Here is a 24097-nt window from a genome sequence, read left to right as displayed (position 1 = left end):
GAGTAGCTGATGGCAATAATTCTCTCAGCCACAGCATTTAACATAAATATTTGAATATAGTGGCTCTTCAGTGCAATTAATGGATTGATGTGATTGTGAATATCTGATATTTAGATTTAATTGGGAGGTAATTTTGTTTCATTTTTAAGTGTACCCATATTAAATTAATTACATGGAAAATTATATTGGCATCTTGAGGATTTTTATGAAGGGGCAAGAAAGTTAAAAAGAAAAAAGAAAAATGTATCTAGAAACTAATATTCAATGAAGGAATTCATATCAATCGCACAAAAAGGAATTCCCTAAATATAGATGTAATGTTCTATGAGTCAAAGGGGGAGTGTTCCTTTCCACTGTACTTAAATATACCAAATCTGTCATTTTATGGCACCTTCCAACTGATCTCTGGATAAATGCATGTTCCAAATGCCATAAAATACAGTGATTCAATGAAAACCAAACTATTGATCCGTGTTACCATGTAAGGAAATAGGTTCAGTGGTTGTCTGTTTCCATGTGCATGTTCAGTAAGCCATTTATCTACATTTTTGTTAAATTATTCTCTTTAATTTTCACACTTATTCTACCTTAGAAGAACATTTTATGTAGCACAATGTGTTTGGTTTTTTGATAAGCTATTTTGGGAACTTCTTTTATCTCCTGAGAACTTCAAAAAAGCATTGGAATCAGTCTGCGTATTTGGTATTATTCAGATTTCTGTTTTTCAGCTTTTTAAACAATGGAATCCAATTTACTTAAGAAGAAGAGAATGCAAAGAGTTTTAAATTGTGTGAGCTGTCAATACAACCATTGGTTGGCCAGTCAACCATTGTAAACTTGTTGACAGCACTGTTATGTATGTAGTTCGTTAATTTAATGCAGATTATATTTCCTGTTTCTAATGAAGAACTTTAGGTACTTTAGGGACTAATTTTAACATGCAACTTGATTGATTTTGAAATTCAAAAGACAGTTTTATTGGAAGTCCGTATGAGTATAAATATTTTAGACAAAAATATGTGTGTAATTATTATTTCTAATGATTTGGAAGTTGGTATAAATTAGTCACTGTCTTTAAGTGTTGAAACTGAAAATGGACTGCTTTTTCGTATATAAAGAGCCAAAGACTTACATACGAGTATAAAATTAGAGATACAGATCACTGTGCTGTATGTGTTACTGTTCAATCACCAGCTGTTTACTGAGCAACTACTATGGGGTAAGACCGTGCATCAGTAGCTATAGGGGTTACAAAGATTAAAATACATGATTATTTTCCTTGAGAAATCTGATAGTAGGTTTAAAATATAGTATAATGTAGTATTACAAAGTGTCTGGCATGTAAAGAGCTGTTTGGAAGATGAGTAAGGTATATTAACTAGTGTATCTGAGGGGATCAGCATTTTAGCCAGAGGGAGAACATGAGCAGAATTTGAAGCTAGGACATCGTGGATACCAGTTTTGCTTCTTTAAGTCAGCGGGTCCTTTCAGAAGGGTTCTCAGAGAGAAGCCTGCAGAGATAAGTGGGAGCCTTTCAATGCCAAAAATATGACTGGACGGCCCTGGGCAAGTAATGGTGAGCAGAGAATTGGCTTTGCACATAGAAATTTCAGGGACACTGCTCTTAGGATGAATGGAAAGGGGAAAGTCTTATGTGGAGGGAACACTGAGAAAGCTATTTTAATAGCCAACGGTGAAAACTAATCATGTTCTGAAGTCTGCTGATGACCATGGAAAGCAAGGGAAAGAATGACGCTAGGTACATCGTTATATGATGGAGTTGATAGGAATTGAGGATGGGGCTGGAGGGTGGAACAAGACTTATCTGTTGAATGGAATCTGTTATGGTCATACTGGTTTTCAAATAATCCCAAAGTTTGCAACCTCCCACCCCAGCCCCCATTCCAGAGACACCTGGGTCTCTTCATAATTTGGAATTAAAGGGCTAATTCCTGCCTGCCTAGAGAACCCTGCCCTGCTTTGGTGTTAAGCACTGGTTCCTCATTCCTGGTTAAATACTTCAAATATCTTCTACCTGGGAGAGTGGAAGGGCCTATGTTGGGGCCATAAATAGGAAATTGGGAAGGCAATATTTTTGAGGGCAAAAGGATGGGGAGCAATTGTTCACCAAACAGCCATCTGCAGGTGGCCAGTGGTGGCCAAAGAATACAGCAGCTCCCAAAGGCTGCCAGTTTATCACCTAATGAATTTGTCTTAGGAGCCAGAAGACTCCGAACAGTTACACTCTTGAGCTCAACTCATTTTCTCTAAAATATCACCTCCAGAGAAGTTTCTAGTTATTGAAATATGTATTTTTATTTGTGGGTGTCTAGGACACTTTCACTCTTTAGCTACAGGTGACCATTTCATTAGGGCTGTGAAAGATGAATGAGAAATAAAATGATAGGTTGTATGTTAAACAAATACTAGTTGCAAATCTTGTTATTTTTACTATATCCAAAGTAAAATAAGATCTCTCTGTCTTGTTCATTATATTCCTTATGTAAAAATAGCTTCCATTTGGGACTTCCCTGGTGGTCCAGTGGTTAAGACCCCACGCTTCCAGTGCAGGGGGCGTGGGTTCGATCCCTGGTCGGGGAACGAAGATCCCACATGCCACGCGAAACAACCAAAAAAAAAATAGCTTCCATTTAAGTTCATCAAAAATAATATTCCAAATGAAAATATCAGAAACTTCCTATTATAAGAAAAAGAAATCTAAGTATTAAATAGTTTTCACGTGTACCTCCAATATTTGATTACAAGATGTGATGAAATTTAATTGTAGCACAATATGAAGTAGGAATAAACCCTAAATATACTATGAACTCTGTGTTATTTTGTATAATAATTTCCTTATGACTTTCCTTCATATACTTTTCAGCATATAAATACTTAAATGAGATGGAATAATTCAGGCTTATATCGGGGGGGCAAATGTATTTCAGATACTCATGGGTTTATCAGGTAGGACAATTTTCTTGGGTCCAAGTAATAGAAAACCCAACTCAAACATGCTTAAGAAAAAAAAAAATGACAATTTACTGGCCTACTTAATTGAAATATTTAAGATAATGGTTCCCAAAGTGTGGTTCAACCGGGGACTTGTTAGCAATGCAAATTCTGAGGCCTCACCCCAGATTTACTGGATCCAGAACTCCGACTGTGGGCTCAGCCATCTGCTTAAACAAGGTCTCCATGTTGTTCTGACACATGGTAAGACTTGAGAACCACTGGTCTAGGATTAAATCTGTCTTCAGGTGCAACACAGTTTAGTGCTCAAAGGACATTACCAGGATCTAAATGTGGGCTCTGCTACCCCAGGACAGCCCCATTTCCAGGCTTCACATGGTAGGTAGCCAGTGACAGCTGGAGATACCTGTCATCACAGCACGTTGTCCAGTGGACAAGAGAAATGATTTTACCTCCACAGAACCTTTAATACCAGATGGAAACCTGGATCTACACAAAGAAATGAAGAGAACTAGAAATGGTAACCGTATGGGTCAATATATACGATATATTTTTCTTTTATTCACGTCTCTTTAGAAGAGATGGAGGGAGAAGAGTTTGACTGCAATAAGGACAAAAAGATGAGGTACTGGAGAAAAAACAGGAGATGAGGTGACTGGAGATATGAAGCTATTTGAGGAATCAGGGGAAATGGTAAGTAGTACAGATCTGCAGCATGGGTTTCATATTTTAGAAGTCTAGACCCCTTACAGCTTTAAAACTTCATAAGCTATTTAAATGTCATGCTTAATATTGTAAAATAATGATAATTTTTTAAAATTAATTAATTAATTTATTTATGGCTGTGCTGGGTCTTCGTTTCTGTGCGAGGGCTTTCTCTGGTTGCGGCGAGCGGGGGCCACTCTTCATCGCGGTGTGCGGGCCTCTCACTGTCGCGGCCTCTCTTGTTGCGGAGCACAGGCTCCAGATGCGCAGGCTCAGCGGTTGTGGCTCACGGGCCCAGTTGCTACGCGGCATGTGGGATCTTCCCAGACCAGGGCTCGAACCCGTGTCCCCTGCATTGGCAGGCAGATTCTCAACCACTGCGCCACCAGGGAAGCCCCAATAATGATAATTTTAATCATTCTTGCTATTGCTATTCTCAGTGGCTACATTACTATTCATTTATTCAGTCGATGCATGTTTACCACTGTAAGGGGAACAAACACACATCCAGTATTCCACACTTTACTTAGGTTAGTGTTACACACAAAAAAATGACTATACTGTAGCTTTCAAGTGTCAGCTTTTTTTTTTTTTTTTTAATGCTTTCGAAATTGCATCAACCAAATGGGAAAAAAAATCTAAAACTATGTAAAGAACTACTAAAATACATTCTTAGGGGCAATATTTTACAATAAAATTTTCTTTATAATATTTCTTCATAAACCTTGAACTTGTTTTGTGGCTTCTAGGTACTCCCAGTGATTTTAATGACCGATCTTGTTTTTTGTTTCTCTATATCTTTCTTAGGTAAAAATAAATCCCAGATTTAGCATATTACTCAAGCACATCAGATTTCACAAGAGAAATGTGTAGTTGTAGCTCCAAGGCAGGTGTGTGATCCTGTCAGATTGCTTAAGCTAATTGCGAGCCGTGTCAGGGCAGTTGCTGGGAGACGTGTGAGGAGCACGGGAAATTATATGGAGCCTGTGGATTAATAGCACGTGCTTGTTCTGTGGCCGAAAATAATACCACACCTGCCCCTTCACCAACGCTCTGGCTAAAAGAAAGGCCGGGATCGGAGGTTTACCTCAGCATCACTGAAAAAAGAAAATTAGGATGCTTTAAAAATATGGTTGTAATTGTTGAAAAGTTGACAGTGAAAATATGGATAAAATTGGCAATTACAATTGTATTGGCAAAAATTTATTTTAAAATATATTTGATGTATAATTAAATTACTTTGGTGTGTTTTCCCAGCTTGGGTGATGGTAAGAATTAGCTGTGATGGTTTCCTGTCATCGGTTTCCTAAGCCCCTCTTCTAGAGAAGTGCGTTTCATAGATGTGTGTCTTTCGTCAGTGTTCCAAGTAATTGTCAAGCTCAGATGTACTGGCAAAGCAATGGCCTAAAGTAAGGAATTTGTTTACTTTTCAGGGGAGCTCATAGAAATATACCCAATCTCAGCTTATAAAATTTATTTCCTTACAGATTATTCAGGTCAGAAAGAAGGGTTAACCCTCCCTAACTCCTCCCTAAATCTGTACTACTGGTAAGTACAGTGCCTAGGAAGTTAGATGGAAGGTTAGACAGTTGCATGTTCAGTGGGCAGTTGTCACAGAAGGAGGGCTGCATACAGCTGTGCAGCAAGGTTGAGGCCTAGGAGGTGGTGATGATAGAAATCCCGGGGTTCAGAGGGGGAGATCATCACAGTGGGCCTTCACTGTGATGGGAGAGGGGACACAGAGGAGGAAATTGGGGCCCCAGTAAGTGGCGATATTGATGTTGATATTTCCCAAAGGGTGTCTGGATGACACCAGCCACGCCTTTCAAACCAAGGAGCCAGCCCTTGCATTGGCACTCGGGGGAGAGCGTGATTCCAGAAGAGGCCAGAGTCATGAGAGCAGTGGCTTTTCGAATTAGAAGGCATGGTCTTTTCAGAGCAATCTGCTCATTCTTCGTTGTCATGTTAAAGGGAGTATAGTTTTTTGCTTGGCATACACATTGAACTGACTCTATATCCTGACTGAAAAGAGTGGATGGCATTTCAGAGTTCATTCCTTTACTTTCAAGTAGGTTAAGGACATATGGCTGCTTAGTTTTCCCGTGTCGATTGTAAAAGTGGGATGCCTTCAGGAATGGTCATGGGGGGAGATTCGAGGTCACAGGCTTTGGAACCAGGAAGACTTGAGCTGACTCTTAACTCTACCTTGTGAGAGCTGTGTCAGGATGTAAAAGCTACTAAACCTGCCCGACAACTATCCTTGCCTATAAACTGTAGAATAGGACAACTTAATAGAAAGTGCTATTTACTCAGTATATACTGTGTGCCCAGGCACTGTGCTAGGTATTCTATATATTATTCATGGAATTCTCAGTACAGCATTCTGAGATCAGAGGTCAGCACTACTGTGTTCTGACAATAGCAATAACTATTAATCTCTGTTACAGGATGTTTTGGGGGGGGTAATCAATGAGATGAGAGACATTCAACAAACAAAACTCATGTTCCAAAGTAGGGATCAAATTCTACTTCTTTTGAGATATAAACTGTATACAGCTTTGCAATGGTAGGTTTTTTTTTTCCAACTCGCATCCATTAATTTTTTTTTTTTTTGGCCGCGTTGTGTCATCATTGCTGCGCGCCGGCTTTCTCTAGTTGTGTCGAGTGGGGGCTACTCTTCGTTGTGGTGCGTGGGTTTCTCATGGCGGAGGCTTCTCTTGTTGTGGAGCACGGGCTCTAGGCACGTGGGATTCAGTAGTTGTGGCGCGTGGCCTCAGTAGCTGTGGCTCGCGGGCTGTAGAGCACAGGCTCAGTAGTTGTGGCGCACGGGCTTTCTTGCTCCGTGGCATGCGGGATCTTCCCGGACCAGGGCTCGAACCCATGTCCCCTGCATTGGCAGGCAGATTCTTAACCACTGCGCCACCAGGGAAGCCCCCATCCATTAAATTTTTATGGAACGCTTCCTCATCTGTTAGCATGTGGCGTATAGGAGGTGCTCAATGTGTTTTAGTGTCCCTTCAATACTTTGGCAGATGGCTTGGGAAGACCAGATGATGTAGTGGAATATATATGGGCTTCAGGGTTAAAAATATTGGATAGATAGAATCTCGTCTTGTCTTGGATTGGCTGTGCAACACCGAACGGGTTATTTCATCTCTTCTGAGTCTGTTTCATAGGAAGAATGAGAATCATCTCTCTTATGAAGCTTAAATGAAATAATGGAAGGTGACCTATCACAGGGATTGACAAAAATTGGATCATATTTAAATGAAAACTGTCACACTTGAATGACCATTTGGAGAATAATTCTTTGTAAATGCAAGCCTACATCGTCAGATCTGCAGCAGAAAGATTCGTTTTCTGAGAAGCGTGAGTGGAAATAATGTTAGAGTAGCATTTGGTAAGATCCCTTCTGAAGGAAGAGAGTTAGTAAACGTTTGTTTTATTTTGTTTCACGCTAGAGGAAAAAGCCTTAATGTACTGCTAGAGATGAGGTCACTGACATCAAAGGACACCTAAATACTGATGCACATTGATAAAGTAGCATTCACTTTGTCTGACTCACTGGTGAAAAAATAGAAACCATTGAGAGATGGAATAAAGGTCTTGGTGTGAGAATTGCTAGATTTAAAACAAGTGAAAAACAAAATGTTTTCATTTTAGACTTTGTTTCAAGAGCTTACTTGCAGTGATGGAAACATTCAATAAGGGTAAACAGAACTTCCTGGTGGGCTGAAAGTTTGTGTCCCCCACTCCCCTACCCCCACTGCCCCGTCCCCCAATTCATATGTTGAAACTCCAACCTCCGGTATGATGGTGTTAGGGAGTGGGACCTTTGGGAGGTGATTAGGTTTAGATGAGGTCAAGAGAGTAGATCCCCCATGATGGGATTAGTGCCCTTATAAGAAGAGGAAGAGACACCAGAGCTCTTTCCTTCTTCGCCATGTGAGGATGCAGTGAGAAGGCAGCTGTTTGCAAGCCAGAAAGAGGGCCCTCCCCAAGAACCAAGCATGCCAGCACCTTGATCTTGGACTCCCCGACCTTCAGAACTGTGAGACATCTCAGTATCTGTTGTTTGAGCCACCCGGCCTATGGTATTTGTTATAGTAGCCTGAGCTAAGACGCACTTAGTGGGCAGCTATTACACACAGAGTTCTCGTAAGCAAAAAAGAATTGTCCAACCCTGAAGCCAAGACTGATTAAAATAATACTACTATAAGCAGAGGTGTGAGAGATTGGCCGTTCACGTACCGTGTGAGAAGCCGTTAATTCTGCCTGGGATTATCATGTGGGAGGTGGTGCCTCTGAGCTGGGTCTTGAAGAATGAGAGGGATTTGTATCCTTGGGGTGTGATAACTTCAGAGGGGTGAGAAATTATAAATGAGGACAGAGAAGAGGCTAGACTACAAATCAACGTATTGACAAAATATGCCAAGCCCAACAAGCGTGGGCCAAGTCAAACGCAGTAGCTCTGACTCTGTTTATCTTCTCGCTTCAGATTTTAGTGACAGATTTGCAGAGAAAGAGAGCAGAGTTTCTTGGTCATTAGAGAAATCATCACTGAATAACATGCTTTTCTGTCGATGAGCTGGGAATCCCTTGGTATTCCCAGCACCAGTGTTGCCCCAAAGCCAAAGACATTTCCTGACGTTTAGTAAAGACTTCTCAAATTTCTTCTTCATATTGCCTCCATAGTTAATAACTGGTATACTAGCGTATTGCATATGTGAGATCTTTCTGTTTCTGGGTAAACCATTTGGCTGGAAGTTCTATAGAATGATTTTTTGAAGGTTCTAATGACTTTTCTGCTCTATCATTTGTAAGTGCTTATATACCTCCAACTTATAATTAGGTAAACCACTGTGAGTTAAATGTGTTTGAACTTTGTCGTTAAGGAAACTCTGTCTGTTTCTCTGTCTCTGATGAAAGATTGTGAATAAAGTGCATGGGTCTCCTTTGCAGACGTTTTCTCCTCTTCCAGGTCAACAGATGGCGGAGCTGATTAGGGCCGAGCTGTCCTTCTGACCATCCTTTTAGATCATCTTACCTTCCCTGTCTCGGCCACAGTTTACCTTATAAAGCTGATAGCTTCCAAATTAACCCACTTTTTGGTTTTCTCATCAAGAGAAAGTTTGTATAAACAGGTACAAGCTGTGACATTGAATTTGGATTGTTAACGTTGGAAGATATTTTTTAAGATTAGACGAATGGTGGCAGAGGGTCCACGTCTCCAAACGAATTCTGGCAACTTTTCTTCCATCATCCACGGCCACTTTCTTCTGCCATACATTCCTGTGATGATTTTAAATATTTCACTTGGTTTAAGCTGAATTCTAAGATGGCAAATTCTGAGTCCCCTGGATGAACGTTTTCTTACAGGAAAATCCGGAGTGTAAGCAGCACCTTCTTTGTCAAGTTCAACTGCTTCAAATATATGACTGTATTTGTGGTCATGCTTGACCATTATTCAGTTAGGAGGTGATTTTGCTATTTTGGGAGAAGAGAGAAATGGAATAAATGGGGTTGCCTTTAGAGTCCAGAGATGTATTTGACTCAATGGAGCTGACACACTTTATTGCAGTTTTTAGGGCCTCTTTGTAATTTACAGTGGATACTAATTTCCTGTTCAGGTTTCCTGAGGCCACTTCTGTTAGTCAGAAAGGAGGCTAGGGCTGGCAGTGTTATCTGGAATTTCCTGAGAGGGGTTGTCAGAATTCCCCGTAGGGATCGGATCTGCTTCCTCTGCCTTCTTTTCTCTGGTCCCTCTTTTCTTTGTCTTTCTTTCCCCAGAATTCCTTAGAGCTTGAAAGGATGAGCTTTTCCTTTACTTCCCCTTCAATGCTCCTGGGAAATCCATTTAGTAAAACACCAGGATTTAATTCAGCAGTCCCAGCCGGTGATAGGTTAAAATGTAGCCACCAAAGGAATTTAGAAAATCTCTTAGAAGATCCTGGCTTTCAAGTGTATTGTCTTGCTATACAATCCTCTTTTGAGTTTCAGAAGCCGAATATTAATTCTTTCTTTCTCTGCATTGCTTTTCTAATAATCCTGAACCCTTTCACCCTCCAAATATTAAATGGAGATGCTTCAAGCTGCCTAGGGTATAAATGCATTTAACAGTATTATTTAACAATAATCTCTCCATGAAGGCATTTTCTGGGAGTAAATCCCAAAGTTTCTGGGATTGCTAAGCACATAGTAGATGCACAAATAAGTAAATATCAAAAAATAAATAGGTGAATGGGTGTCAGGGAGCTGGAAATGACAGGTTTTGTTGAATGAGCAGATTTCAGGTCATGCTAAGCATTTTCAAAATTTTGCTCATAGGAGTTTCTGTTTAGAGCTAAGAAAGCCTCTAGTAGTTCATAAATAAAGGGCTATTTGAATTCTCTAACTTCCTTCCCTAGCAAAAACAGCACTCTTTGCTTTTTGATCTTTTACCCTCTCTCCCAGTGATTTGATGAAGGATGATGACCTTGATGAAGGCTGGCCAAACTTTCAGAAGACAGCATGTTTCACTTACTTTTAGGAAAAAAAAAAAAATTGCAGCTATTTCCCATTAAATCATTTGAATATGCCTCATGTCCTGTACTCTTTATTATGATTCTCAGTGTTGTAGTAAATTGTGTCCTGAGAGTCTTTGACTGAAACGTACATTCTGCATTCTCTTACGTGGACCGGAGTGGCTCTGATCTGCGGGTGGGAAATGACACCTGCACCCAGGACAGGCTTCAGCCACGCAACTGTTCTCCTGAGTGATACGTGAGCTGGGCCTTCATCACCTGTTCATCCTGCCAATGTATTTTCCACATCTGTCCTCCCAGTCACCCAAAGATTTATTTTGCATGCCTGATGGCAAAATGTCCTTGCACCTGGGAGACTGAAGCCCAGGGAACATCAATCTCATCTTCTTTCTTTGACATGAGTCTATTAGCTTCATCTGTCTCGAGGACAACCCTGGCTAAGAGCCTATCTGATTTTTCTTCTTTGGGGACCTTTCAGAGTTTCAAGGTTATAGAGAAATTGGCTTTGCGCAAAGCATGCTGCCATCTGTTGCTGGTTTCTAACCTCAGATCCATTTAAGAGATGTGCCAGGTTAGATTCATACAGACGTTTTAACTAATGATATTTCCTTGTACTTAACCCAAGAGCACATATTTAGGTTTGTCCTATCAGTATCATTTATCTAAATATCCCACTACTCAGCCATTTTGGGGGGAACATAGTGTTTATCTGCCATCAGTTGTGACAAGACATAATATGCGGTGTGTGTGTATTGGGTAGTCATGAAATAATAATGTGTACAAATGGAGAGCCAAAAAGCAAGCAGGGGGTTTGGAGATTCCTGTTTTGTTTTGTTTTGTTTTGTTTTAATTGAGAAAATTGAAACCCAGAGAGCTTATGTGGCTTCCTCTCAAAGTCTCAAAATGAGCTCATGTTTCAGGTGAAATTTGCCTTCAAGTTTTAAATAGCACTGAACTTTTGGGTGACTGTTTACTTATTACTCAGATTTTGTTTGACTCCTTGATTAATAAGTAGCAGTTTTTAAAAGTTATGAGTATAATTTTTCTAGTAAAAATTTGAAAGGGGCTAAAAATTATAACACCTCAATCAGAATATATAACTATACAACTCTCTTTATATATATGTATATATACACACACACACACCCCTATATATATATACTCACCTCTATACAAATAAATATAATATTTATATTAATATTCTATGTTATGTTTTATGTTATTATATTACATATGCTTCATATTCACTTTTCCTTTATTCACTTTTTCTAAGTTCTAACCTTAGCGACAATAAGCTGTCTTCTAGAAATTTATCCTAAGGAGATAACCCAGGGGAAGGAAAATGCTATATACATGAAGATGCTTAATGCATTGATGCCTATAAAAGCAAAAAGTCATAGGCAAATTATTTATCCAGTAGTATAAAATACATGATAGCACATCAAATTAATATGATAATTTAAGTCATTGAAATGATAAGTATGAAGATTTCGTAAAATATAAAATCAAGTTTGAAAAACCACAACCACTATTGTATGTCTCCTCTGTTGTCAACTGTGGGAAAAGTATGTATGCATACAGACAAACGTGAAAAATTCTGCCAAAAAACAGGAATAAGTAACAGGAATGATGACTGGGCCCCAAACCCCTGGTGTTCATTACTTAGAAATGTGTGATATTGAAGGGATGGGAATATTAGGAACTGAGCTTGCCATTGGCATAACCATGAAATAGCCCACCTTTGCTGCCAGCCCCCCACACAGATAACATGCAGTCTCTATCCCAACCGACATAACCATAGTTATCTCTTCCCCAGGCTTGATTTTCTTTTCCCAACCTAGAGTCTTCTTGTCGAAACGTACCTGTCCTCATCCCATCCTCTCAAGGATCCTCAGGGCTTAATCTGTGTACGGCTGCTGTTCCTTCAACAGCGCTGTTGCGATGTGTATAGGAGTCTTCTGGGAACACACTTTTTTTTGGTAGAAAGAAGTAACAGGGAAGATTTTTTTCAAGCAAATAATTTTTGGTACTTCTCAAATCATACTGTAGGAGGGGCCTCCCTCACATAGGATGAGCCCAGGTCGGGGAGGTGGAAGAGGATTAAAAAGGTCTTTACTTGCCTCTGTCTGGAACATAATTAGGAATCAGATTTTCCATTTGGGGGCGGGGGTAAATTTACATGGTTTACATAACCAGCCTAGCTTCCCTTTGTCTTGACACAAGGATTCTAGGTAAAAGGAAGTCATTGAGGTAAAAGTTAATATTTTGTAGCTTACAGTGTGTATTTCATAATAGAGTGGGATATTTTCAAAAGGTTTATTGTTTCATGTGGGTTTTGTTAATACTCTTTAATTTTCCCACCAGCCTGTTTCCACAGATGCAGATACCCTCCCCCGAAATCTGTGTGTTCCATTCTGTATTACTCCACAGTTACTATTTTTCATAGAACATTTCTACTTGAATGATTTACTAACCTCTGAAAATTAATATATTGAAACCAGAGTTTAAAACCTATTTCTGTTGCAAGACAACAGATAATACTCGGTATAGAATTTCACACTCTGATCAAATCCCATTTACTCCAAAGGGAGATAAACTCCCAGGGAGGCCAGTGGCCAGCAGGGATGGAGCGCAAGGCTGGGAGTTGGGAGACCTGGGCTGGGCTTCCCTCTGTCTGAGCACAGCTCTGTGACCCAGTAAATCATTTAACGTCTCACACCTCACACCAGGGAGTGGCTCGACCTACATAATCTGGAAAGCTTCTTCAAGCTTAAAAATTCTGGTTCTATGATTTTAATATTTCGCAATATGCATAATTGTGCTTGTGCTGCATGATAATTAGGCATGAATGATAAACGGCTCACAATGAATGGCTGTAATTAGTTATAAGCTACAGAGAACACATCAGTTTTTTAGTCTTTCCTCTTCTCATTTTATTGGGTTTTCCAACATCAATCATCAGTATCAATGGTGTTTGATTTTCCCTTGAAACTTGCATCCTTTTATCATTGCCATCCTCAACTTCCTTCTCTCCATTGTTTTCATTATAGTGATCACACATGGACACATATGTTAAAGACTGTTAAGTTGGATATCACTTCCCAAATCCTCCCTTTTCTGATTCTATGTTACAGTGGTCCTCTCCCATGTCCTTCCCTCTCATCCAGTGAAGACCCTTTGACGGCAGCTTCCTGCCCTATCCTGAACAAAGGTTAAAAACCTAGAGATGTGCATGGAGGAATGAAGAAACAGGGTCTCTGCTATGAGAGTGGACAATCTGGGGAGTTGGATTAACGAGCTTCTGGATCACTATCGCTAGGCTGGGTCTGGAGAGCCAGGGCAGCCAAGGGAGCGTGGCAGAGGGCAACACCCAACCAACCGTGGGAAAGGCCCTGGAAACTGCCTTTGCAGCTGGGAGGTCTGATGCAGAGGGAAAAGAGAGGGAGACTTGGCTTTACAGGATGGAGGGAGCTAGAATGGAGGCCATTTGATAAAGTGGTCTTCTGGGCTCTGTAAGTAAGTTTACCTCATAAGCACTGTATTCATTATTACAACTAATAATAACTGACCACTACGAATGTACAAGGCACTATGATAAGTACTGTAAAAGGATTCTTTTAGTCCTCGCGTTATTCCTTTTAGGTAAATTCTTTTTAAATTCCTAAATCAAAGGTCAAGAGTCCAAGGCTTAGAGATTTTAGGAAGCTTGGGTTCAGTCACATGGGTAGCAGTTGCCAGAGCCAGCTTTAGGAAATGTCTGTTTTAGGCACAAGGAGAAGACATTTGCTTTCCCCTTCTGCTTACCTTATACTACCCACCCCATCCCCCAAATGTATAACTGCCATATCGATTTTTCTTATTGAGTTGGGCCAGGACACTTAAACCAGGAAGGCATCGAGACTCTGGAAGTTCTATGTAATTGAGCAAACTAGTCATAAAGTGAAGACGGAAATGAAAGAAAAACTTTGATTCCACTTGGCATCTTTTAATTGAAATTGGCCACACGGAAGTCCTGAGTAAAGGTGCTCCGTGACCCAGGTGGCTGGTACTTGTCTTCCTGAGCTGAAAGCACATCTTGTCCCTGGTCCCATGTGACCATGTAGCTTTTCTTAAGGGCTGTTCCTTTGAATGACGGCCGAGTGGTCTCTAGAAAAATTATCTGGAAGTTGATTCTGATGCTAAGGTGTCCTTGAGAGAAACAGCGTGTCCTTTTTTTCAAAGTAATTCAGCTGATAGATATTTTAATTTCAGGCAGGTACAAAATTCCCTGCTGCTCAAAGATGAGTGTTCCTTATGTAGGGTTTGATACTTTGACAGTTCCAGTAGAGGTCGGGGAGATTTTGATGCCAACCTCTGATTGGAATGTTTTTCCAATAGTAGCATCTGGTTCCGTGGTAGGATTTCAGTTGGTAAGGTTTTCCGTTCAGTCGTATGATTATGTGCTTCTGGTATTTACATTCTCACTTAATGTATCTGACCCGTCATTTAAAATTTTTATTGCACTTTTTTTTCTTTTAATTTAGTACCGAAAAAAGTGTTCTCTACCTGAGACCTCATATGACTTCCATTGGGAGCTGTCTCCACTTTCAACTTCCATTTCCTTTGAAATTCCACTGGCTGGCCTTAGGTTCCACATGTGCAGATGAGAAGTCTCTTGCATGAAACCTGGTCATTGTATTTCCTTTGCAGATGTGAGTGCACTTTTTTTTAACTTCTCAAATATGATGAATAGCCAAGACGGTTAAAATAATCCGTGATGGTGTGTCTGAGGGTGGAAATATGAGGCATATTTATCTATAGGGATATATATTACAATCATTCTTTTGTATATCATTTAATGCCTGTGAAATACCTTTATAAGTCCATATGTTTCCCCAGGTCATATGGGAAGGGGTGCTGTTTGCACTAACTTATGTCTAGAGAGCTCTAGCGAAGTGTTCAGTGAGATTTATTTAGGATTCAAGTAATTTTGGCTTATCAAGGCTTTAGGATTTTACAAAAATAAAAGAATTATGGTGATAGATGCAAACTAGATTTTTGGTGGTAAGCACATTGTAGTGTATACAGTAGTCAAATTATGAAGTTATATACTTGAAACTTATCTATATGTTATAAACAAATATTACTGCAATTAAAGAAGGAATTAGATAAGAAGATGTGGAATATCTTTCAGTTAAAAGATATACAGGTGGTCTAAATAATTTATTCGGATGAATCTGCATACATATTTGCATGCATGGGTATGGTATAGATGTCAGCTTATTGAACCACCAATCTTATTTCCTTGAGCCTAGTAGCATACATGGCCCCTTGGTTCCCGAATGTCCTTTACCAGCACAATCTTGCTTTGCATCATCTGTGTCTTTAACTACGTACTGGTAATCCCCTGGTTATCTGCAAAAAAAGAATTTCATACTTCTTCTGCATTTACCCTGTATCCTTTTGTTGTGGTATACATGCTCTACACCATGTATTAAAGAACAGCTGTTGCTAGATATTGGTTCCTACTTTGGTTCCTACTGTTCTTTTAACTCTGTCAACTCCTACCCCAGATCTTTGCACTTAGAATTACACAGAGGCACTGGATGCATAATTTATTGTATCAACAGCATAGAAGGCTGCAATAGTGATTGCTTTACAGTGGAAGGTTGTACAGTTTTTAATGGTTTTTATCTGGAGAAAGAAAGCAGACTGTTTGCTAGCACTGAAATATTCTTTTATGGTCTTTATGTTCATATTTTCTCTTTGACTTTCACTATAAAATGCCCCAACTCAGTTTTGGAACTAGATCAACAGGAACAAGGAAAGTTGTCCACAGTTGTCACTTCTGGCTTGGACAAGAAGTTTCTCATGTTGTTCCTATCCCCTTAATGTGAGTTGCCTATAAATAGACAGAATTTAGCACTTGATTTTTCTACTCGGAATCAGGTGTCCCCATAGGGATCATTAATGGATGGCTTTGAAAAAGGAAAAAGTTTCTATGTTTTTGACATGTTTTCATAACAGCAATTGGAAAAAAGAGAAAGAAGAAATGGGATGCAACTCAGGGTTTGGGGGTCTCTGTGTCCTAATTTGCTCCTCAGATGGAACCTTGTGTCTGGAACACATTCCTACCTTCTGCTGTCTCAGCTCTTGCCTTTGGCTCAGTTTGGCTCTCCCGGTGGCTGCAGGCTGACCTTGGCCTCCCCGTCACCACTCCTCCCTCTGATACCATCTCCTGCTGCCCCTGTGGGCTACAGGTGTCATCCACAGCACCATCCCACCTACCAAAGTGGTCCCCTAGGCACTCTCATTTCCAGTGATCTCTTGGGATAAAACCATAAGCATGAAGACGGTAAATTCAAAATTGCCTTTATTTGATTGATTGTGGTTCGAATAGTCTTTGATCATGGCCTGCAAGCTTCAACGTACTAGCAGAAAGTCCACTGAAATGTCTCGTGAAGTATCTCTTGATAAACCATTTTCTTGAATAGTTATGAACAGAATCCACTGGATTCCTACTTTCAACAGTGAATTTAATGTAGTGAAATTCCTGCTGACCGATATTGGAAATGAAAGTTTCATTTATAAGGATGCATTTAAAGCACTGCCAAGTTAATGACGTCATGTCACTCTGTCAGTGAGGTTCATTATGCTATATTATTATATTTGTACGAATCCTTTCTTCTGAGGGGCTTAATGTTCTCTCTGAATGTTAAACAACTGCCACAAAATTCTTGTGAGATTATTATTCTTCCAAATTACATAAAATCACAAAATTATTTATTAATTAATCCTTCTGAATTTCTCCAAAATAGGGAGAACTCAAGCAGTCGAGAGCCTCCCCCTTTCCACTGTTGGTTTAGTTACTGGATCTCCCATACTTACCTTTCATGTAAATCAGTCCTAGATGCAGAAGAGGCATTCTTCTGAGGAATGGCATTTTACAGCCTTCAAACAGCTTTTTCAAAACAAATAATAATCAAAATTGGGCACATGTGTAAGTCCTCTGGAAACCCTGTGTCTAGCAGAGGGATTTGAATTGACCCCGATATCCAGTCCAGAAGTGCCTTGGACTTTTCCAGGACAAAAGCAAATAAAGCTCGGAATCCTACCCAGTTGGTTACCAGTTGAAGTCACTCACAGTTTATCTAACCTTATTGCTCTTCCCGCTTCCTCTTGACAGTAAATAGAATAATAACTAAAAGTTATTTTTTTTAGACATAGAAAACAAACGTATGGTTACCAAAGGGGAAAGGGGAGGGGGAGGGATAAATTAGGAGTACGGGATTAAGAGATACACACCACTATATATAAAATAAACAACAAGGATTTACGGCATAGCACATGGAACTATATTCAATATCTTGTAATAACCTATAATGGAAAAGAATCTGAAGCTGTACACCTGAAACTAACACAGTATTGTAAATCAACTATAGTTTCATAAATGAAGACTCTTTTAAAAAGTTACTTTTAAACAGTGAAGTGAGAGAGATCTCGGTGGCTATTGTTATGATTATTACCAGGTGCCCCTGTTCTGTTTCACAGCAGGGACAGAGTTTGGTTTGACTTGGGTTCACCTCTCTGCTCCTGCTGTTTGGCTTGATGACTTTGGCCTGTTCTGCCTGGCCTGTATTATAGGTTCTGGAATCCTTTCTAGGAAGAATTCAAGTAGCCTGTATCTGATTACTCTTCTGGAGGGAAAGAGGGTGAGACGGGGGAGGTGGTAAGAAGACCTTCCACAATTCCAGTCTTTCTGTGGCAGCCCAGCCTTCTGGAAACGTCTGAGTTGCATGCCCCCACTGAACACTCACAGCGATGGTTGACCCTGGAGTGGGGAGCTGTCAGGCGATGTCCTGCCGTCTGCAGTGAGTGCCGCCAGCCATTCTTGGCCAGCTCATCCTCTCCCTCTCAGGGTCCTGATGGGGTGTGACCCTCGTGGCATGCAGTGCCCTGTCACTCTCCTGGTGATTCAGTTTCCAGGCAAAACCGAGGACGAGCTTTCCCATGGAGGGTCCGGCTGTCTGACACTGACATCCGCACGTGAAATACATTGATTGCAGGAAACCAAAACGCAATCTTGTGAAAAGGCAAATGACCCAGTTATTACCCAGCAAGGAAACCAGAGTGTTCCAGAGAATCGTACTGCCCTATGATAACCCTTAAAGTCCCTCCCCACTTATGATTTGTGATTGAAAGATCTATAAAGGGTGTGTGACCTTAGGCTCTACCCTCCAGTGGGGTCAGTTTCTTCCACAAAATAAGTTGTACTGCTTATTGCTGGGTTCCCGTGAGGTCAAGATTTCTCCAAGGTCCCTCCCATGGATAAACTTCTGGACCAGTGATGAGCAAACTATAGCTCGGTGGAGGGCACATACTGCCTAATGGGCTTCCTCAAGTTGCTTATCATCTAATTTTTGGAAATCCCTTATCATAAGATGGAGAAGCTGGGGACCAGAGGATCAAACGTAAGCCAGTTACATCCTACGTCCTCTGCATTCCTTCTCCCCAAGGGCTCCAGTGATCTGCCTGACCACCGAGGGATGCTTAGATTAGCCCCATTAGTGGAAGTGAATGGGTGCAGGCAAAACAAAGTGAGAATGTGTGCTGGCTCCCAAGGAGATACCCTCAATTTAAGGGGTGAAGGGATTTCACAGGCGTAAGTACACACTTAAAAAAACAAAACTGATGCTCTTTGACAGATGCCCTTCTGTGGGTAAGAGAAATACTTTAAGCTCTTAACAGTCTTTAATTTTTATATGAATTGGTATTTTTATTCTCCATTTCCAAAAAAACTGTATTGTTAAATAAAACATAGATTAAGGAAACCACACATAACCTTGTATGGCATAATGAAGTATTAGAAGATTGAATTCTCAGGCCAGGAAATTGAAAACTGCAGGCACACCAGAAGCCATGTGTCCCATCCCAAATTTGACCTCACTCTTTCCCTTCAAAAGTAATCATTGACTGGGTGCCCATTCCTTTAGTCAGTTATTCAGCATTTGACAAGCATTTATAGAGTACGTGGCATACATCAGCCTTTTCTCTTCCATCTGAAACATTTGGAATGGCATTTTAGATAGCCAAGACATAGTTCTAAATAAATTTGATTCTCCTGGCCTGGAAACTCATTCTCAAAAACTGCTATTTATGTGGCTACTCTGATTACTTGGGTGTAGAGGGGCTGGTTCACACATTTATTAATTAAATATGCTTTTATTGATAACTTCTAATATTCAGCACCTTGTGTTGGCAATTATGAGAGAGACAATAGGATTAAATCACAATTTTATTTGTTTCTGTAGTACTTATACTGTAAGGGTAGCAGACATATTGCAAAGGAAATGTTAGTAGTAAAAATGTCAGGGGCTCTTTTTCCCCTAAATTCTCATATGCCTGGTTATAGCTTTTGAGATGGAAGGAAAAAGAAAAATGTGTTTGGGATGTTTCTTTTCTCCACCAGCCATTTCCTGGGAGAGAAGAGAGAATGAGGCAAAATGAATTGGATTGTTCCTCAGTCTTTTCCCATTTTTCCTCTCCCATCTACAGATTCTATCCTCTAACAATTTCCTTCCTCTGATTTAAATGCAGTGCTCCTGGGATCCTGCTTTATGTATACCCAGTAAAACAGCATTAGTCTGATAGTGGTTTGTTCAAACTGGCACAAAATTTGAAGCAAGTGCTATTTTCAACCTGCCAGGTGTCTTATTTGGTAAAAAGAAATATGCAATAATCTACTTTATAGTCTCCAGGGTCTTACCATGCTGTGAGATTTAGGGAAGTAAAAATCAGGATTCAGGTAGAAGGATCCAGAACATGAGAAGAAATAAAGTTGTGTGCTTAGCCACATGTACATATTCTTAAATGTGTGAACCCACTGTTTTAATGCTATTTGTAGTCAGGGTTAGGGGTGAGGCTCTCATGGGCATGACCACTTCAGACACTGGGATATAATAGGGGTTCACCAGGTGTCTACCCCCGAGAAGGGGCTGCTGGACCTGTGAAGCAATGGTGACAAGAATTTGAGCTGATAGTCAAGGCCTAAAGAATGGAAAATATTATTCTGAAATAATGAAGGAAAATACACCATGTTCCTACCATGGGGGCTGGGATCAAGGAAAGATCTCCAGGAGAGTCAGGAACTCCCCCTTCAGCTGGGTGGATGCAGTGTCCTTTCTCATGGTTAGTAGAGAGCATGCCTTTGACTGTGACACTGATGGACAGCTCTGAAATGACCTCCCATATGACCCCTGGAGGATGCACCTCAAATTTCCCAAAAAACAAGAACCATAGAAATTGAGAGAACTGGTTTCCTTTTGTGAGGGGGGAGTTAGTTCCTTGTGGGGAAAAATCCTCCCTTGGCCTCAGCAGGTAAAACTGTGGGGAGGTGATAAGTAACCGTGCTGAGACTGTCCTCTTTTGCTGTTAAAGGTGACAGAATAGAGTCTTTCGGCATCAGAGCAACCAGTAACTGAACAGCAGCACATCATATACCATGATGAATGGTCATTGGGAAGAGGAAGTGTATTCAAGTCTGGGTATTCATAAATCCTGAAGTTACTACTCTAACCTTGATGGTCATCTTAGGCTAACATGACCTGGTAAAGCTAGGATTATGTGAAAAATTCAGAGTGTAGCTGAAATATGGGCATACCTTTAAATCTGTAACAGACAAAAGCCAATTGGAAAAAAACACCTGATTTTAAAAGAAAGCATATTTTTTCTGAACGTTGAAATAATTATTAAAAATATTTTACATTTTATAAAGATTTTATAAAGATGTATCCCCAGGGGAGCTGTCAAAAGCACTATGGTTAGGATAGATCCATGTTTTTTAAAAAAGGAAAATATTTTTGTTACAAAACTGTTCATCCTCAGTACTTGATGTCTCCATCAAGTACTTGGTCTCCAGGTAGATACAAAGTAGATGGAAGGGAATCAAGTCCTCTGATAGAGTCAGTCTAGCGAGGGATTTGAACGTGACAATATGACTGCCAAGCCCAGTAACTTAATTGCTATTTTATATTACATCCCAAATTTGTTTTGAAGATCAAATAAGATAATAAGAGTGCGTTGTAACATTATACACAAGTAAAATACCACTAACTAATAAAGCAAATGTTCTGTGCATTTCTTTAAATATCTATATCTAAGTATTCATCAAGAACATCAAAGTGCTACTGTCCTTACACTGCTAGTGAGAGGAGATATTAATAAAATAAATACCGAATTCAGAATGTTACATGAACATTCCACCTTAGCACCTATTTTGCAGGAAAATAACTTAAAGAAGCCAAAGTAGTACATGGCAAATGACAGCTGCCTGGCTGATTCATTGCTTTAACTTTGCTCTGGTAGCTGCTGCTTCTGTCTTGACTATGTTTAAAGGGAAAATATACCTAGCAAATTTCTCTAATGTGCGTTATACTATGCTTGGAGAAAATGACATCTTCACATAATGTCAAAAAAAAACAGCATCCTGCAGCCTATTTGTACAATTAGGGATAATTCTGTGTAAGTGGAAGACGGTGAGGGCAGAATAAAATGTTCAGCAGGTCATCTCTCCGTGCAGTGTTAGTACTGAGACATTTTGGGTGTCCATGCTGTGTTTTAAGCTATTACCAACTCTCAAGCTTGCCTACTTATTTATTATAAACATTAAAAGCTGAGACCTTCACAAAAGGCCAAAATTAACAGTGAGTGCATCCACACAAAGAAAATGTGTTTGAATGAGATGTCTCTACTGTTAGACAGATTGTCAGTAGGATTGTCTAAAAGGGTATTTGTGCTTCTCTCTAAATTGCTTGACTTTGACAATCAAGAGCATGTAGATACCTGTCGTAGGAGTGTGCACATAAACAACATTTTTACCGATTTCATGAATACTTTTTGAGTGCCTACTATGTACTAGATGTTTATGTCTTTGAAGAACTCAGAGTCTAGCAGAAGATATAAATAAATGAATAAATAGAAATACTGTACTTGGTTCTGGGAATACACTGGTGACAAAACATACTAGTGTCAAGAACAGAAAGGATCTGAGACTTTTACCCTCTTTGCAAGCTAACAAGTTAGCCTGGCAGTATCATCAAAATTCCTGGGTCAGAAACAAAGGACTTTATTTGTTACTCATGTCACAGCAGGCAGCATACATTTCATGTTCATATCAGTTCCTCTTGCTCTCCAAATCTTATGGGAAATTGCAGTAAGGGTCCACGTGGATACTATGTACACAATTGTGAATTTATATTTTCTACTTATTGAGTAAATCTTAACTGATTTATACTTTATGTCAAAATTACTTGTTACATTAAAATTTTCAAATTGTATTACTATTTATAATTGTATTACAATTTATCATTGTAATAATAATTACAATTATTATATAGCCTGTATTATTAGTGAAAAATGTTTTAATCTGTATTTACTTTTTATTTTCAACAAGAATTTTATTATTTCATATGACCTTAGTTTTTTGTTCATAAATATCTGAGTTTTACCTTTCCTTTGGTTAGGTGTTAAATAACCAATAAATTTTAAATAATTCAAAAAATTATTGAATTTATTGATCAATTTTACTAATTTTAATCAATTTATTTTCTATATATTTATATTTTCTTCCTCTGATTTTATTAAGCCTTTGTGTTATTCTTTTTAAATTTCAAGCTTAATTGATCTCCATTCTCCTGTTTTTAACTCATACTTGCTTAATACTGGATCTTATTGTATACTGATTGGTTAGCATGTATAACAGGCCACAAGGGATGTATGAAATATCTGGCAGACATTTATGAACCCAAACAGAGGAGTTTAAACTTTTGAGTACTTACGATGACATTTCTCTCCTGCCCTTTGTCCTGATGAGTTGGCTGTTGTGATCAGAGAAATGACCTGCTTCTTTGCCCTGAAAGATGATTCTCAGTAAAAGATGATTAAAAAAAGGGTATAATATGTTGAAAAAAATATAATGTATAAGATATCTTTATTCTTCTGTTCTTAAAAAATACAACACAAATAGATCATTCTTAAAAATGGAATGCAGTAGTGTATAAAGAAAAAAAGTGAGAGTTTCCCCCGTGTTCCCTCACTCACTGTGGTAAACTGTATTCTTAATTCCCTGTTACCTCTCATGACCATCTGTGATGTGGACAAGAGGTCTGATCTCAGGGCTTTCTCTCAGACTGAAGGACCATCAGTAACTGACTTTATCATCCTCTTCCCGCTTGCTAACACCCACAGAAGCAATCATCCCACAGCTTTACCCAGCTACTGAACAAGGGCAGTTTGGGGTGGCAGCTTTCCAGTTCTTCAGAAACTATTAAACTGAGGACAGAAAAGAAACTGGACTTGCTGGAACTAGGTCTGTAGATTTTAAAGTTGTTTCGGTAGCAGAGCATCAGCGCCTGAGTTCTCTTTTTTGGCTGCATGTCAGCCCCGGATGACAGTGCAGTAGCGACATGAGAGGAATCTATTGCCAAGAGGCCCAGCTACTTCTGAAGAGGTGGGTTTTCCTACCAAGTGAATATTGTTCTGATGGTGCGCCTACTGCAATGGGCTTACTGTGGAACTAACCTAAGGACATTTGAGAAAACTTCAGATGTCCTAAAATGTGATCATGTCCTGCTGAGCTAAATAAGACATTCCTGATGTGTTGAATTTTACTCCTTGGTTTGATTCAGGACAAAATACCAGGGGGCATAACTTTCTACTTTTATACAGCATTTGTGACATTGAAGATAGAAGAAATGTTATTTATTATTATTTTTTGGCCACATTGAGTCTTCATTGCTGCACGCGGGCTGTCTCTAGTTGCGGTGAGCGGGCTTCTCATTGCGGTGGCTTCTCTTGTTGCAGAGCACCTAGGCGCGCGGGCTTCAGTAGTTGTGGTGCACGGGCTTCAGTAGTTGTGG

General features: G+C 39.7%; 1 protein-coding gene and 1 long non-coding RNA gene across 2 annotated transcripts in view; both read left to right on the top strand.

Moving 5' to 3' along the window:
- The window catches only part of LOC309647412, a 40422-nt gene extending 20658 nt beyond the window's left edge, over positions 1–19764 (top strand). The window contains exon 3 of the long non-coding RNA XR_014256030.1: positions 4486–19764. This is a non-coding gene — a long non-coding RNA (uncharacterized lncRNA). The remainder of the gene's footprint in view (positions 1–4485) is intronic.
- The window catches only part of ITGBL1 (integrin subunit beta like 1), a 206003-nt gene that overhangs the window by 22082 nt on the left and 159824 nt on the right, over positions 1–24097 (top strand). The window lies entirely within an intron of this gene.

Source organism: Balaenoptera physalus (genome assembly GCF_965194825.1).
Source record: "Balaenoptera physalus genome assembly, chromosome: 18".
Lineage (NCBI taxonomy): Eukaryota > Metazoa > Chordata > Mammalia > Artiodactyla > Balaenopteridae > Balaenoptera > Balaenoptera physalus.
Note: the sequence above shows the minus strand (reverse complement) of the source record. Positions and strands in the feature narration are given on the sequence as shown.